Source organism: Taeniopygia guttata, chromosome 9 (genome assembly GCF_048771995.1).
Source record: "Taeniopygia guttata chromosome 9, bTaeGut7.mat, whole genome shotgun sequence".
In the NCBI taxonomy this organism is placed as follows: Eukaryota; Metazoa; Chordata; class Aves; order Passeriformes; family Estrildidae; genus Taeniopygia; species Taeniopygia guttata.
In genome coordinates this window covers 16,343,831-16,359,996 of record NC_133034.1, presented here as the reverse complement: position 1 = coordinate 16,359,996, position 16,166 = coordinate 16,343,831, and the positions used below count along the sequence as shown (strand labels likewise).

Genomic DNA, 16,166 nt, shown 5'->3' with positions numbered 1-16,166 from the left:
GAATGGAGCAAACAGCTGCCCAGTCCCACTTTGTCAGAAAATCCTGCCCTGAGTATTCGTTTCAGCTCATCCAAAAGAGCCTGACACTAAACATAAATCACAGTCAAAGATGAATGAAACTATACATGTGTATGTGTCCTTACTCTGGTATTATTGTGCAGCCCAAAGATGGGAATTCAGAGTCAAATTCTTTAAGTTCAGACAAAAAATTCTGGTCTAACCTCCCCATAGTGCCTCTGAATCAGGCCAGCATTTCCAAGCCAAGAGGGGCAGCTCTGCCCAGCCTTTATTTTAGGTAGGAGTGAAATTTGGAAAGATGAAATGAAATCACATGGCTTTGCCAGACAGCTGACAGTCAAAAATAAATGTGTTTCCATGGGAAAAGGGGAGAATTTTTAGCAAATGTATTAAGGCTTGCTAATCTCAAAACTGTGTTTCGCTTTCTTTACAAAGCCAGTAATTGCAGAGAGGATCTGGAGGAGCTGGAGCCACTTGAGATGAGTGACTTGTAAGTAGACACTAGTTTGAATTTCACTTTTTGGAACTGATGGTGAAGGGGCAGGGTTGGCTGGTTTCTAATGCAGTGTTTTCCAGGTATGTTGTATAACTTTTTTTCTTCCAAATCTCTGGAGTGGTCTATAATGAGCAATTATAAAAGGCTAATCTCATTAAAAGGAAAATCTCCTCATTCATTTAATTCTTAAATCTCTTTCTGTTGGGAGGGGAATATTTAAATGAGCTTCCTCCCATTATAAAGTTACTCCATGGTCTGTTTTTCATCACAGTTAAATCAGAACAGGGGCATGAGGTGCTTTTACTTTAATCTGTTTTTAATTTGATTTTCCTTAAATGAAGTTGGATCATTTCTGGTGCAGAGTCCTAGAAACCAGGGAGATGACGACTAGCAAGAGGTCATTTATTCTGCTCCATGGTCCCAACAGGGACCCTAAACTTTCATTAATGATCATTGCAGCCATAAAGAAACCCACTCATTTTACCCATTGGCCAATAAATACTTTATAGTATTTAATGGGACTCTTCTTTATTTAAAGGTGGGAGGGAGAAGAGCCCTTTGTAGAAGGAGAATCTCACGGGGAGAGCTGTCAGCAGGGAGGAACGTTGTCTGCACATCACGGGGGGCTGGAGAGAGGGACCCAGAGCTGGAGCAGCAGTTGGACCTCGTGAAGCCATGTCTGGGGCTGGGGATGCTGGGCAGTGACAGAGGGGACAGCAGCACCCTGACATCGCGGGGGAGGCGGTTGCAGGCTCTGCACCAGGACGATGCTTTGTTATCTGGGCTGTGCACTCCAGCACTGCCAGCCTGCATGCCTGGATAGCACTTCTGCCTGTGCCAAATTCATCACTGGGCCTTTCTTTTGCTCCCCTTCTGTCTCTTATCAGCCACCCCCGTGCCTCAGTACCCACCAGTGCTGTCAGGAGACAAGGCTGTGCCTCCACCACTGCCCCCTCCTCTCCCCAGGGCAGGACTTGGCCTCTCTGGCCACTCAGTGGGGGAAGGCAGAGCTCAACAGGACAAAAGTCAATCTCAATAATAAAGTAACAGACCAGGAGAAGGAGAGTACCTGGAATTACTTTTCATTCAGAAGTCAGCCCAAGATAAGGCGTCAGCCCAAATGCCAATATGCTAATGTTGATCCTTCAGCAGTGTGCTCTGCCAGCATCTCCACCTTGCTTGTTCCACATATGTGACAACCTGTCTCTCCTCAGCACCAGAGATACATATTTTGCATAGAAATTAGGGCAAATCATGCCAATGTTTCAATATGATTAAAAAAGGCCAACGCCCTTCTGCCATCCTCTTGAGTCCTCTTTCTTTTTACCCATCACCCTGTCCTGCTGAGCTTCCCACCACATGGAAGTGACTCCCTGGTTTTGAGTTTGATCCCTTCCTTCCATCTGCTCCACTCTCCAACTTTCCAAAGGCAAATATCCAGAGTTTGACGTGGAAGGATGGAAAATATTTTGCTAAGGGGAGGAGAAGAAGAATGGAGGGTTTGTTCAAAGAGAAAAACTTCAGCATGATGAGGGACATTGTTTGAAATGGTCCAAAGCAAAACCTGGGGTTGAGACATTGTCAGAAAATGGCCAGGAGTAAAACTGGGACCTGGGCCAGAGTGTCAAAAGGGTTGATTTGGCAAGAAACTGGAGTTCTTTCTCAGAACAGGGCTTTGTCCTGGCTGCCCTTTCCTTTCTCTGTATTGTTTTGTGTTTTAGGCTACTCTTCCTTTCTGCAGTGAGAGAGAGCCCATGGATGTTCTGTGCCCTGTAGGAACAGAGGAGCTGCACAGAGGCAAGGTTCAATTGTTATCTTGTCTAAAGGCATTCACAGACAGTCAATCCTGTCTCTCAATAAATGAAGTGTTTCCTCTCCAGTTTATCTCCCTGGACTCCAGCAGCCCAGATTGCTAATAGGCAGCAGCCTCTTCCCTCAGCAGAGCAATTCTTTCTCATTCATGGATTGTTCTCCTCAAATTCAGTCATGACAGAAATGGAAATCCATTTTTACACCTCTTGGGCTTTTTGTCTGGAAAAAAACCCTTTCCAGTTGATGAAATGAGTCCAACATTGAAAGCCTTTTTAAACCTGCAGACAGATTGCTTTCTCTCTTGGTCTTGATTAATTTAAATGTAAAATTTAGGTGAGTAGTTCTTGACTGTAGGAGAAGGTTGGCTGTGGAGTTTTGTTTTCTAGGAGTCATCTTCCCAAGCATAGTAAATAAGCACAAAATGAAATAAAACTAAGGAAATATTATGAAACACTGTATTCTTATTAGGAGATCTGCAAGTGATATTTTCATTTTGGAATCAACAGGTAGCCATTATTATGGAAACAGTAACCTTAATAAAAAATGACTGTGGTAAAATGATCTGTGCAAGGAAAAGGTCTAAATCCCCATATATAATTTGGAATCCAAATTGCTGACTTTAACGGAAAAAAGGTTGGAAAATGGTTTTGTTTCTTTTCTTATGAAAATGCTGACTTTAATGCCCCCCCCCCCCAAAAAAAATTCCATTGAAAAATGCAGAAAATATTTCAAGGGAAAATTATCCAATACTATAAATATCACTTCCATTTTTGATTGTAAAGATGTGATTTATTTGTGAGGAATACTGCAACTTTCTAAAAACGTCTACCAGTACTTCATCAAGCTGCCTGACTCCTATCAAAGTGTTCCTGCATGGAAAAACCAAAGCCCAGCAGGCTTGGCCAGCCTAAGTCCCACCAGCACAGACAGCAGGGAAAGGACCCTGGGCAAACCCTTCACCAGCTCTCCAAATAAAGATGGGTATTGTAGTTCAACCTACTCTTAAAACCTGCAAGGATGGAGAGAGGGATGGGTGGGTGGGTGGATGGATGGATGGATGGATGGATGGATGGATGGATGGATGGATGGATGGATGGATGTTCAGCATCCCCCACCAGTAACTCTTTTCCCTGCTTGGCTGGTGATGTTCTGGCTGTGTGTTGGCACAGAATCTACAGGATAATTCCTCATTTTCAGATGCTACGAGTGCCCAGATACTAGAGGGGAAAACAAGCGCAGCCTTGCCCTGAACTCAGAGCCTGGGATAAACCCCAGCCTAGACATCTCCAGCTGCATGAGGACTATGTTTAAGGAGAAAACTTTGCTCCTTTTCCCTCAGGGCCCCAGGAAGCCTTTGGGAACATAGGAGATATGCTGGTAAAACGAGGTTGGAAAAGCAAGACCAGGATGACAGAACTATTCCTGCCTATCGGTTCTTTCTAATCCTGAGGCTGCAGAAACAGCTGGAGCTCCTGCTTACACTCCTTTCTTCTGAGCACAAGAGTCCTCACAAAGATGTGTATTTTTTCCAAGTGCACAGCTTTCTGGCTGCTATTTTTGCTGTGCTGTTACATATGCTCCTGTGGCGTGATGATATTTCTGTTCTATCCTTTACATCTTCCCTGACAGGGTGCACAGTGCCTTGCCAAACATCCACAGTTATGAGCTTGCCTTCTCCCTTTGGTAGAAAGGGAAACTGAGGCAGGGGGAAGAGCTGTCATACAGCCACCGTTGCTCAGGGGAAGTAGGAGACCTCAGGAGCTTAGCTCTGGGTTCACTTTTAGCAGCAAAGCTGTCCTTCCCCTCTGAACTGGGCTACTTTAAGTTGCCTCCGCGTTTTATTATGTACAGGATTTTCGTCAGACGTGCAAAGTAAATTAGCACCGTATTCACAGCCATAATCACCTACCAATGATCTCATACATGTGGCACAAAGGGAAAGGATCTGCATGGGATTCTGTTCTGCAAGTATAATCCGCCCATAGCCTCCTTGTTAATTAGCTCCTCTCAAGCATCCAATCTGTGGCAATTATAGCAATCAAAAATGCATTCATCCCCCCACCCCTCCTGCTCCCCATCAGCACCTGACAAGCCGCAGGCACATTATCCCAAACCACGGCAAGCCGCGCTGATAGGACAGAAGCCTCCCCGCCGCCTGACTCAAGATTCATCACCCACAATACCAGCCCTGGCACAAGGCCTTGCATACCAGGAATTATTACAAAAAAAGGAAGAAAAGGAGACAGAAAGAGACAAATTTCAATTTTCTCCCATAGTTTTGGGAGCCCATAGAAAACCGACTGAAAGATGCTATTTAGCCCATTGGGTTCAATTGGTGTCATCTTCTTCTTTTTTTGTTTTTTTTTTTGCTGATGTCAATGAAAAAGTGAATCTCTCTCATTTTAATGTCGCCTGATTGAAAGTGCTGCTCGCCATATCACGCCAGGAGGCCCAGGTGGATGGATGCCTGGGTGATGGATGTGTTGTGCTGTGCTCCTCGAGGCACACTGTGTGAGAGCAGTGGTGGGATTGCACTGGGGGAGATGGGAGTGGAATCCCACTACAAAGATTTGCCAGTTAAATGCAGCTCCTTCCTCCTGCTGCTTCCCCGTACCTTTCACTCCAAGATCTCTGGGGCATGTGTGCAAGAGCAGCTTCTGGTGGGAACCTCAGTTTGAAGGTTGCACTATAGGCACTCCTTGCTCCCATTGGGATCAATAATATCGTATTTCTTGGGCAAACCCCTTTGATTTTGCACTAGTACCTACTATCTCAGTAATCCTAGGGGTAAATTTGCTCCTTATCTTCCTGACTGGATTTTTTCCTTGCTGTCCAAGTATACAGATAAAGAACAGTTTTCTCAGTCCAGATCCTGTCACTGACCTGCATGCACTGAGTTCCAGTAGCCCTCCACAGCTCCCCATTGCTGTGTCTCAGTGCTGGCACAGAGGAAAATCCATGTGAGTGCTCCTAGGTCAGTCCTATGCAAAATCAGTTGGCTGAGCTGGTTGCAGCAGTGCTCACCAGCCTCCTAGTCCAGCTTGTCTGTGCGAAAATCATCCTTTGGGTAGACTGATCCCTTGGGAAAGTTGAACTCTCAGTCTAATGCTCCAGCCTGCCAAATTAACCAGCCCAGCTGGATAAACCATTCTGGGTCCTGTAGACTGCATGATGCTGCCAGGGTTTTAGCTTTGAAGTGTTGAGAAAAGTCCACCAAGGGAGAGATGGTCCAATAAAGGACACACTGAGCTCAGAAGAGCCCCCAGATAGCTTCTGCATCCAATACTACTTGTCCCTTGGTCTCCTACAAGGTCCTCCCAGAGAGGGAATTACTGCTGTTGTTCACAGACAAAATATGTCCCTCTGATGCTCTTGAACTCCTCTGCCTGGAAAATAAATGTCAGGATGCCCACACCCCCACATGGCCTGCACGGAGCAGAGGCAGGCTGATGAGGGAAGGACTAAAGAGCCAGAGACAGACAGAGAACCTCCACAAAGAACTTCTCTGCAGGTATTTGAATGACTGTATTGTGCCCTCTTCATCCATCACAGCACTCTGTGCACGGCTCCAGCCCACACAAGAACCACATGGGGCTAATCCTGCTTTTCAGGCTTCACTGACAGCTTTGCTGCCCAGTCCTCACTGCAGCCCCAGACACCTGCCATGGCACATGGCACAAGGCTGCTTCAGCAGGGACGAAGTGGGTGGAAGGTAAGAAAAAGCTGTATGATCAGGACAGTTGCTGCTGTAACCAGCTGCTGCTTTTCCACCTCTGTCTAACCAGGATAGTGTGAGGAAGATCCCTCCAGCCCTGCAGGCAGCATCTGCAGGATGCACATGGAGACAGCAGTTCCCAGCCACTCTCCAGGGAGGATCACAGGGCCCTGGGCACTGGCCCAGCCCCAGTGGCACTAGTGGAGACCAGCTTAGATACAGCTGACATCTGGCCTTGGGGTCCAGCAGGATTTCTTCCTCCTGGCACTGCCATTTTTATCTCTCCCCTGCAACCCTCTGCACCTTGCTTGGCATCTCCTTCTCTTGCCTCTCTACTTTCAAGCTCATTTCTCTCTAACCTGGACTTGCCACAAGACCACCCTCACTGCAGGTCCTGCTGGCTCTGAACTTTGCCTGCCCTCTGGCATGCAGGCCAGCACCAGGCAGAGAACTGAGCCCCAGGTACCAGCTCTGGCCATCTGCCATCCAGAGTGCTGCTTCCCTTTGCTTGCCCAATAAATAAAGACACTGAAGAGGTAGCTCCATTACTTGAGATGATTCGTGTGGCAGCTGAATGTCATGTGTAGGATTTTTCAGACATGAAATAACTTTCCAGAGCACTGTGTTTGACTCAAATCTACTGCTTATGTCCATTTATTTAGAGGTTCATGGTGGGGTTTCTTTCCTTTGAGCACAAAGTCTGTTTGCTATCTCTCCTCCTTCCTCATATTCCTGCTGGGGGAGAGAACTGAGTTGCATCCTGGGATGTGAATGCCTGAGGGGTGAGGGCTGGCAGAAAGAAAGCCCAAATCCTCCACGGTGGAGGTGCTGAGCTGGGGTCAGGGTGTGCTGCTGCATGGAGGTGTAGGAACCTCTGCAGAGGACCCGAGCCTTTGCATCGGTATGGAAATGGCTGGAGAATGGGAACTAATCAGCATATACGGAAATAGTGGGAATATTATCTGAATTAGCTAAGCTGTCATTCAGTTTCCCTTTTCCCTTCCTGCTTTCTTTCCTTCCCAAGCCAAAAGAGCTGGTTTACATTCTAATGGCTTTAATTACTTCTCGAAAATGTGAGCGGATGGGGAAGTGCTGCCACCAACAACGCTTTCATGGTTGGCTGAACACAATTTGAATTAATTTGGCTGGGATGGCTATTAGCACTAATACTCCAGTGCCTGACTCGCTGGTGGTGCTCTAACTTCCCGCGCCCCTGACAGAGTGGAGGCTTCCAGGCACTTGCTCAGTTGCCCACCTGCTGAGGCACCTCAAGTAGAGTTGGAAAGTGCCCCCTCTCCTTAACATCTCCCTCAGTCCTGGCTTTATTTCACTTACATGTGTTCTTATTCTGGAAATGACTTAGAGCTGTCTTTGAGCCTGTATCAAGCCATCCTTCCTGTGCCTCCATCTCTCACAATTGCACTCTGGCATGCAGAAGATGTGAAAGTGCATCCCAGCTTGGCTTTGTGCCTGTGTGCTCATCTCTGTGTGTATATGTGTATATTCTCTGTTGTGGACCGAGGGGCTGAGCTCCAGCTGCTCTGCCTTGGAGGTAAAAATAGCAGGAGCCCTTCCTCAGCTTAGTCACATCTGCTAGCTCACAACATTTGTGGGGACTTCACTTCTCTAGGATCTCTTCCTCTCTGGAAATGGCTGGGAGGTTTAAAAGCATCAGCAAGGGGATGGGAGCCCTTTGGCAGCGTGGTATTCCAAGGTTCACCTGGTCTATACGAGCCTCATTTCTCCAGGAAGCCAAGGGGGAAGCAGCAGCTCTGGCAGCATTGGGGCAGCAGCTCTGTATCTGAGGGCTGAAACTGGCTGTTGTTTTCTGTACAGGATCCCCTTTTCTACAGCCTCAGGATGGGCTCTAATCCCAGAACCAGCCAGAGCTTCTGTAGGCTTCCTCCTCCCTCCCTGCCTGTGTGTCCTGCTTAGGATCAGGCCATGAATGCCAACCTTGCAGGCAAGCCTTGGAGACAAGTGGCTGCTGGACTGGTACAGATATGCTGGCAGTAGGTGATGTGCAGGCTCGAGCAGGTGTGGACTGGCCAAGAAATTACATCTTCACATATTAGCACCTCTCAGAGTTGTGTTTGCAGCAGGCCACTTGGATTGGTCAGAGAAGCAGAAGCTTGTCACTGGTCCATTATTCCCATGTCCCCTCCAGCCACATCTGATCTCATGGCTGCTGTGAGAGAAGCAGGATGTGTAGATGCTTTGGTCTCTCTTGCCCCTGATTTTCACCCCCCTGCCATCACATTTAGCCTGGCCCCTAACACTGCTGCAACAGCCAGGGAGAGAGATCTGGCTGGGTGTTAATAAAGAGCCTGAAGGAGAAGGAAATTAAAGTAATCTTCTGCATTGTGTCCTTTCCTCTACCCCCACTGTGCTCCCTCCTCCCTCCTCACACACACACACTGCTTCTCATTGCAAATGTTCTCTCCTGGGATGGATTTTCTTTGATCTGTCTGCAACCAAATCTTCACAAACACCACCAGCTTCACTGACTTACAAATCTGTTGTGCTTGAGTGGGCTAAAAAGCCTGACACTGCTTTGGATTTCATGTCCCTTTCAAACTTCAGCTGGAAAGAGCCAGTGCTGGGACCACCTTAGCCATTGCTGGAGACTGGTATTCCATATCCTCCCCTGCATTATCTGAAGTGCCTGTTTTCTGTGTCGCACTGGGCTGGGGGTGGGACTAGCACTGCTGATGGTGGGGGTGCTGGTGAGTGCTGAGTGGGGCCAGGGTTACTCCTTTGGGAGCTTTTGCTCTTGGTCATATATTCCAGCAAAGCTTCCCCAGACTCTGGGCCTGAGGCTCAGCCTGTTGTCTCCATCTGGCTCCGCTCTCTTCCCCTGCATCTGCATCAGCCAGGCCCTCAGCTGTGACTCCAGCTGCTCCCTGAGCACAGACCTGCCTCTCCCAGCTGCAGCGAGCTGCTGTCCCCCTCACCTTTTGCCCTCTCATGGAAATTCGATCTCAGCCCAGGAGTGTTCACTAAGGCACCTCTGTGCTGCTGTGGATGAAGAGGACAGCAGTACTATCATAATCACCATGGGCACCCTTGCTGAAGAAGTGCCCCAAACTTTCTGTTTGCCTCAGTTCTACCCCTCATCAGATTAAAGCTGTTGCCTCTCAGGCTGTCCTGGAACACCTTGAGGTGTCCCCAAAGGGGTGCATAGCCCCTCCCAAGGGATGAGCTCCTTGGAGCAAGCTGAATTGATATGGGATCTTTACAGCATCATGGATCAGTGGATTAAAACTTCGATACACTCCAGTGCTTAGGAGGGCAATAGGTCCATACCAAGGTCTTTGGATGCTCCAGAGCTTGATGTGAGACACCTTCTTGGACTCCAGCCAAAACCTGAGGCCAGGCAGGTTGCAGCAGGCTGCAGGGGAAGTCAGTCTGGTTCCAGCCCTGCAACTGGACGTGCCAGGATACAAAGAGAACAATCAAATATTATTATTCATCCTTGAGCACTGGTGATGGTCTGATTACTGTCTGCAAGGAAGATATCAGACTGCTCACGGCAGGGACAGCTTTCTGAGGTATAAAAGAGATTATTGTATATTTAAAATACAGACTTTGAGAAATGTTTTCTTGGCTCCAAGAAGAAAAGCTTCTTTATTTGTGGAGTTAATTTGCATTTACTGTAGCCTGCATTAAAGTTACCCGTTTCCTTTCATTCAAGGGACTTCTCCTTTGTTCACATGAAAGCAGGCAGATTAACCATCTGCAATGCACGTGTTCCTCCTGCTAATTGCTTACGGGATTCTTCCCTTTACACTCCCCAGAACGACTTCCCAAAGAGTAAGCCAAAGTCACCACAACTTCCCAAGAAGATTACCTAGGAGAGGAGGCTCTGCCACAGCAACATGAGAATACTGAGCATGGACAAACACCGAGGGATGGACCCAGCACTCAATTCTACTGATGCACTCTAGGTTACCACAGCAATCAGAAACTGTGTCTGTCACACATCGCTTCCCTGCTGGCCCTGCTAGCGTCCTGCAAGCCGATCACAGGGGGATGTCAGGCAGCTTTGAAAGGAGCTCTTGACTTCTTGGGTGCATATGCAGTATGTCACTAAGTGTGGCAGCTCCTCCAGCATTCCCTGCCTGGCTTGCTAATGAGAGCTCTTTGATTCGGCATCCCTCTTTGCCCTTGCTGGTATGTAGCAGGCTTTTGATGGCATCATCAAGTGGGCTCTGCGGTGCTAGGTGCTGTACATAATAAGAGACTTCCTGCTCTGAAACATTTACAGTCTGAAAGGGCTACACAAAGGAGAGAGGCTGGAAACCCAGAGAAATGAAGACCCAACTTCAAAAAGGTATCTAAGAACCTCAAATGCTCACCAATGCTAAGAAACTCCCTGGGGGCCAAGGCAAAACTGGCACACCTCCCAGATGGATATCCCACCAACAAAATGTGCTTTTTTTCTTCTTTTGAGCAAAGCTTGGGAAAAACTGGCTGATTCACCAGAGTACCTGCTCTGCAGGAACTGGGCTTTGTGCCTTGCTTCTGGATCTGTGTGTTTCTCTAGAAACACAGAGGTGTAGAGGTCCTGCTCCCCTATATCACATCTGCAGTTTTGCTAGCTGTTGACAGTTTTGCAGATGCAAATCCTTATCTACCTTTCCCCCCCAGAACACTCAGTCCTTGTCTCTCACAGGCTTCAAGGTGGCATGAGATATGGATGTGTATCATGGCTATGCCCTGCTCCTTAGGCAGAACACATGAGTGAAGCTGGGTGCTTTCTAAAGCCCTTGGTATTGGAGGGACCCACCTTCCAGATTTATCCTTTTTGTTGGGGATAAATTTGTCCAGCCAATGTCGCTGCTGCCCATTTTCAGCTGGCCAGCGAGCAGATATCCTTTAGGTCCCTCTCAGGGGGACCTGATCAGACTTTCCCCAGAGACGTTAACTTGCAGGGATCCAACACTATAATTTATACATGTTTTAGCTAAGTGATTTAACTGACTGAAAATCACTAAAGCAAGTTGAAATAAGAGCAAGTGATGCAGCTAAGAAAAGACTTTCAGAGGAGATAGGTTTGTAAGTTGTCAGAGGGAACTCTCTTCCTGTCCTCCATTTAACATGAAAATTTGCCTATTTTTATGCTTCTAGCACCAAAAATGAGGATTTCTGACTCATTCTGCGGGGTTGAAGTAACACAGTTTCTTAGGCTCTGAGGAAGAAAGCAGCAATCATGGGGACTACAGCATCACACACCACCCCCCTAGCAATGCTGTACCAGTTTTCAGCATCCAATGTCACTAAATCCTTTGTGGGAAAGCACTGCATCTCTCATCTGAGCAGCCCAGAATGAAGATTTCATCTAAAGCGCCACCTTGCCTTTGCACAGGGGGATTTGTAAAGAACAAAAGCTTCAAATAATCCTCCTCATCTTAATAAAAGGATAAGACAGAGTTACAAGCAGTCTGGGAAAAATCTAGCCAGGTTTCAAATTTGGACAGGCAGCTTAAGCCAGGGAGATTAAACAGTTTGACAGACATGAGTATTTCTGTCCTTCTAAATTGTTGTGTGAGCAGAAGACAGCAATGTAGGTTCTTAGATGATCCTGGCAGTTTGCTGAGAAGAGCTGTCCAAATTCCTTGATTTCCTTCCTGTGAGGGAATACTGGTTCAGACTGTTGGCTGGCACAGAGTGGCTTTTCCCCTCTGACGGCAGGGGAACCCAGCCAATTCCAGCCTGCTGAGCTCCTGGCTGGCTTTCCGAGCTGCAGTGTTGAGGGTAAGCGTGCCAGGAGAGTCTTCAGTGAATGAGCCTGTGTGCTCAGGAGAGACCATCTGGTTTTACTGGAAGCACTGCAGATTAAAGGTCTCCTAATGGTATTTAATTTAGATTCCACAAGACCTCCAGTGGATAGCTAACAAAGGATCAAAAATGTATTTTCTTGAAACATCTCCACTGAGAGATAGCAAAGCTGCTGAGGCTTAGTGGATGTAAGTGTGTAAACACTGCTCAGACAGCTCCTCAGCACGGGCTTGGTTCATGCAGAACAGCAAGAAAAAGCAGACAGCTCTTAAGTTTTTTCTCATCTCAAGGCTTTCCAGAGGGTCATGATGGTGAAATGGGTGCTGGAGCTTGGTGCAAGGGCTGCATGCTGCTGGCAGGGTTTCTCCTTTGCCTGCTGCACAGCTGCATATAGGAATATTCTTGACATAGTATTGGTGAATTTGGACCAGGCAGATGAGAAATGTGAATATGTTTCTAGGGAGGAAACTGGGTACCTCTTTATAGATGCTCAACATCTTTCAGATCCAGCCTTAGACTGGTGATAAGTGGGTTTGACATGCATCCTTTGGGATAATCTCCACTTTTAGGGATTGTGCCTGTGGATCTTTGACCCTGCTGGATCTCAGCCACATTCACAAGAAGATTGCAACTGACTGTTTCATGCAGCATTCACCTGACCTCTCACATTCTTTCTGAGCCAAGTCCCCACTTCTTCCATTTCTGCAGTCAAGGAGTATTTGCTGGGATGCCAGGAGTGGTGCTGGACCATCAGGCTGTGGGACTCTGTTTTTCACCACAGTAAAACCTCATGGCAGGAGCTCTGCCCTGTAGAACACTTTGCTGCTGTTTCTCCTGCCCGTGCCAGCAGAGAGATTTCCTGCTGTAGCAGTGCAGCAAGGTACAACCTGAGCTGAGACTTCTACCACAACAGTACCATAAATCCTCTCTCCGATGCTCCAATTATCCCTCTCAGTGCACAGCTGACTTCAGAATCCCATCAGACAACTTCACTTAAATTCTACGAGCGACAGAGTCATTAAGTGCAGTCTGGTCACCCTAATTCCTTAATAATTTGACATGGGCATTTTTTCACCTTTTTTATGTCCATACAGGGAGGTGATTATAATCAGGGAAGTGACTTGGTTCAAATGACATAATTGGTTTTCATATTTATTCCCCCTCACTGATCTCAGTTCAAATGTGCTCAGCTCACAAGTCAAAAAGATGATTTCTTCTAATTATCAGTTCGGCAGAGCTCATCTTGGGCTCTGCAAATCCAACTGTATCCTTCGTGCCTCTGCCATGCTGTCACCAAGAATAAAATGTTTGCAATCAGGATGCAGTCATGTTTTGTTGCTAATGTGCAAGGCAGAACAGAAGCTTATTTGCTCCTTCACCCTGCTACTGGCTCAGTTGAGTCAAGAGCAGAAAAATGCATGTTTTCAGCTTGGGCATGACTGCAGAAGGGAGATGCAGGGGGCTGTGTAGGGGGACTAACACAAGAGGGATGTTCCAGGCTGCAGGAACAGCAGATGAGGTGAGGCTGATGAATGTCGTGGGGGATGAAGTCACTCATGAGTCAGTCTCCTTGCACAAAGGGTGAGTGAAAGGGCCATGTCCCCTTGCTTGAAAGCTTCCTGTTCTGTGGGCTGGGATTTTACAGCAGGCTTCTGCAGCCTTTTGTGACAATTCCTGTAGTCAGGAGTTTGGATCACACAATTGTATTTATAGATCTGTGACACAGACCCAGAGCTGAGGCCATACTGGTATTGACTGATGTTTAAACAATCATCGATACTGATGCCACAGATCCTCCTCATTGAAGCTGTGGTCTCTGCTAATCGAGCTCCTCCTGAACTTTCAAGCCTTGCATTTGTAGGCTAAGACCAAATCATGGCTCTTGATGAGAAATTGGGGTTGGGGTACTCTTGCCATGGGAGTGGGAAGCAACACACAAAGGAAAGAGCCCAGAGGAGAGCCAGGAGACTACAACTTTTCCTCCCTGCAGCTGCTGCATAAAGCCACTTCTGCCCTGTGGATGAAGCCACCACAGGTTCCACACTCTGACCCATCTCCTGGCAGCAGTCACAGTCAATCTGACTCTGTGAAATGTTGCCCTTGCCAGAGGAAGAAGCAGGTCCACAGCCCCTGTATCATTCTCATCACTGTGTTGGCTTACCAATGACTTCATTTTGTGCAAGAGCTGGTGCTGCTAATGGGTTTGATAGACAGCTCATCAAAATCCAGGGCTCAAATGGGCCTTTGCTGAGGACCTCTATTTAGCATGTCCATCTGTTGTGTGGACGGCACAGATGGCAAAAGCCATATTTCAGCAAAACCTCTGCACATCTCCTCACCTGGCAGCCTGGGGGATGAGCTGATGGCAGGGCAAAGGGGAGCAGCACCAAGTACTGGAAAGCTTTGGGGCAGGTGGAGAGGAGCAACTGAGGATCAAGCAGCTGGGGGCTGAAGGCAGATTGTTCCATGAGTCATGCATTTTAACAAAGTTGCTTCTACCTGCCCCAGGCTGCAGGTCCTGCCACAGCACAGCCCCTGTCTGGGCTCAGCACAGAGCAGCTGGGCAAAGACCTGGGCTGTGACAGCTGTGGGTACAGAGCTCCAGCGTCTTAACTCCAGAGCCACGCATCTCTGAACTTCCCCAAGCAAACATACTGAATTTTCAGACATCTGGTGACACATTTGCTACCTCTTGTTCCCTCTCCCTGGCACCTGAGAGCCGTGGGTTTGTTTTCTGTCAGAGCTCTGGCATCTCAAGGGGATGTTGACGTGCTGTACATGGGATGTGGATGAGATGCTCTGGGGACTCTCCTGCATCATGTGGCTGCCCTGGGGCTGCAATTGCTGGGGATGTGGCTTGAAGTCCCTTTTCTTCCTTTCCAGTCTTGTGTGCCTAATTCCTCTGAAACAATCCCAAAAGGGTAGTCAAACATTTCCATAATAAGGAGCATTCTAAATAAGCAGTTTCTGTCTCTGCCTCATCTGTAGGCTTTTCTTAAGACAGCAAGTAGTTACTTTTGAAAGTTAGAACAAAAACCCAAAGAAACCAAACTGAATTTATTTCCTTTAAGCTGTTGTAGAAAATGTTCATTATGATGATGAGCTTGTCATGCTCTGTGTTTTTTTTTTTCAGTGCTTCTACTTGGAGGGAATGAGTAAATTCTACCTACGTTTAGTATGGACAATTTTATACACTTACACATTTATATAAATATATATGTACATATATATACCTAAGCTTTCCTGATCTTGCCTATAGCTATTTTGGAGAAAGCTTGTGCTAGTATTGCAGATATGGATACTAAACTTGATGCATGATGCAGTAGTTCTGTACCTGAAATAAAGATAAGATGAACAATTCCCACAGCTCTATTAATAATTTTCCCAGCAGGAAGAATAATATTCATACTCCACTTCAGATTGGTCACTTTCTGCAGTGTTATAAAATATCTCTCATACATTGAAAATCACTCCAAAATGAAGGACTGCTTTTCTCTGACTTAAAACAAAAAGGATTAACACAGAGTACAAATGCAAAGCTGATAGATAATGGCATTGCTTTCTAAAGCTTCTGTTACTTTCAGATTTCCAATCACCTGATGGACAAGTTCACCCCAAGTTACAGGAGCAGGCAATCCTTCTTGTTTACCCCTTTGGCATATGAAGGAGATTTATAAAGCTTTTCCCATTTCTCTGAATTTGAGACTGACAAAGCAGACAGTCACAGTGAGTTCAGAGCAGACATTACCAAGACTTTTCAAATATCTTGTTTGTGAGGATCTGCATTATTTTGCTATTTAGTGGATCCATCCATCCATGCACCCAGCCATCTACAGTGAACCCCACAGTTATCTATGTACTGAAGTAAACCATTATTTTTGCACAAACACACCAGCCCACCCATCCACCCTCATATTGTGCCGGGGCTGGTAATGCAGCAGGAGCTCCCAGACTGGCACCTTGTGGTGCTTGTCAAGGAAAACCATCTTTTCTTCAGCAAATTTTACACTGGTCCTCCCAAGGTCACCTTTCTGATAAATCAAACACTGAAGGATTGCCTTGGATGATATCTCACAGACTCTCAATAGGCTCCTGTGTCTCAGCATGGCAAGAGCTGTCACACTGTGAATGAAAGAAGCTCCCTGGAAATTTTCGCTTCCAGAAGAGTGTTTGGAGCACAGGTGTAGCAGGCAGACAGGGCACAGCAGAGCCAGGATCTTGAGCTCTGTATTTGTTGTCTACCCCTGCACATCTCACTTGTCCTGCTCCCATCTCATCTCACCACTACTCTGGTCTCTGTTCCCTGGATGGGGAATGATGCTGTCCCCATCCTCACTGTTTCTT

At 47.0% G+C, this 16,166-nt stretch overlaps 1 long non-coding RNA gene across 1 annotated transcript; it reads left to right on the top strand.

Moving 5' to 3' along the window:
* The first annotated feature begins 385 nt into the window (after positions 1–385).
* Positions 386–15,334, top strand: LOC140684731 (uncharacterized). Its single transcript, XR_012057440.1, has 2 exons — positions 386–508; positions 2,236–15,334. It is a non-coding gene; the product is annotated as an uncharacterized lncRNA (long non-coding RNA).
* Positions 15,335–16,166: the final 832 nt, after the last annotated feature.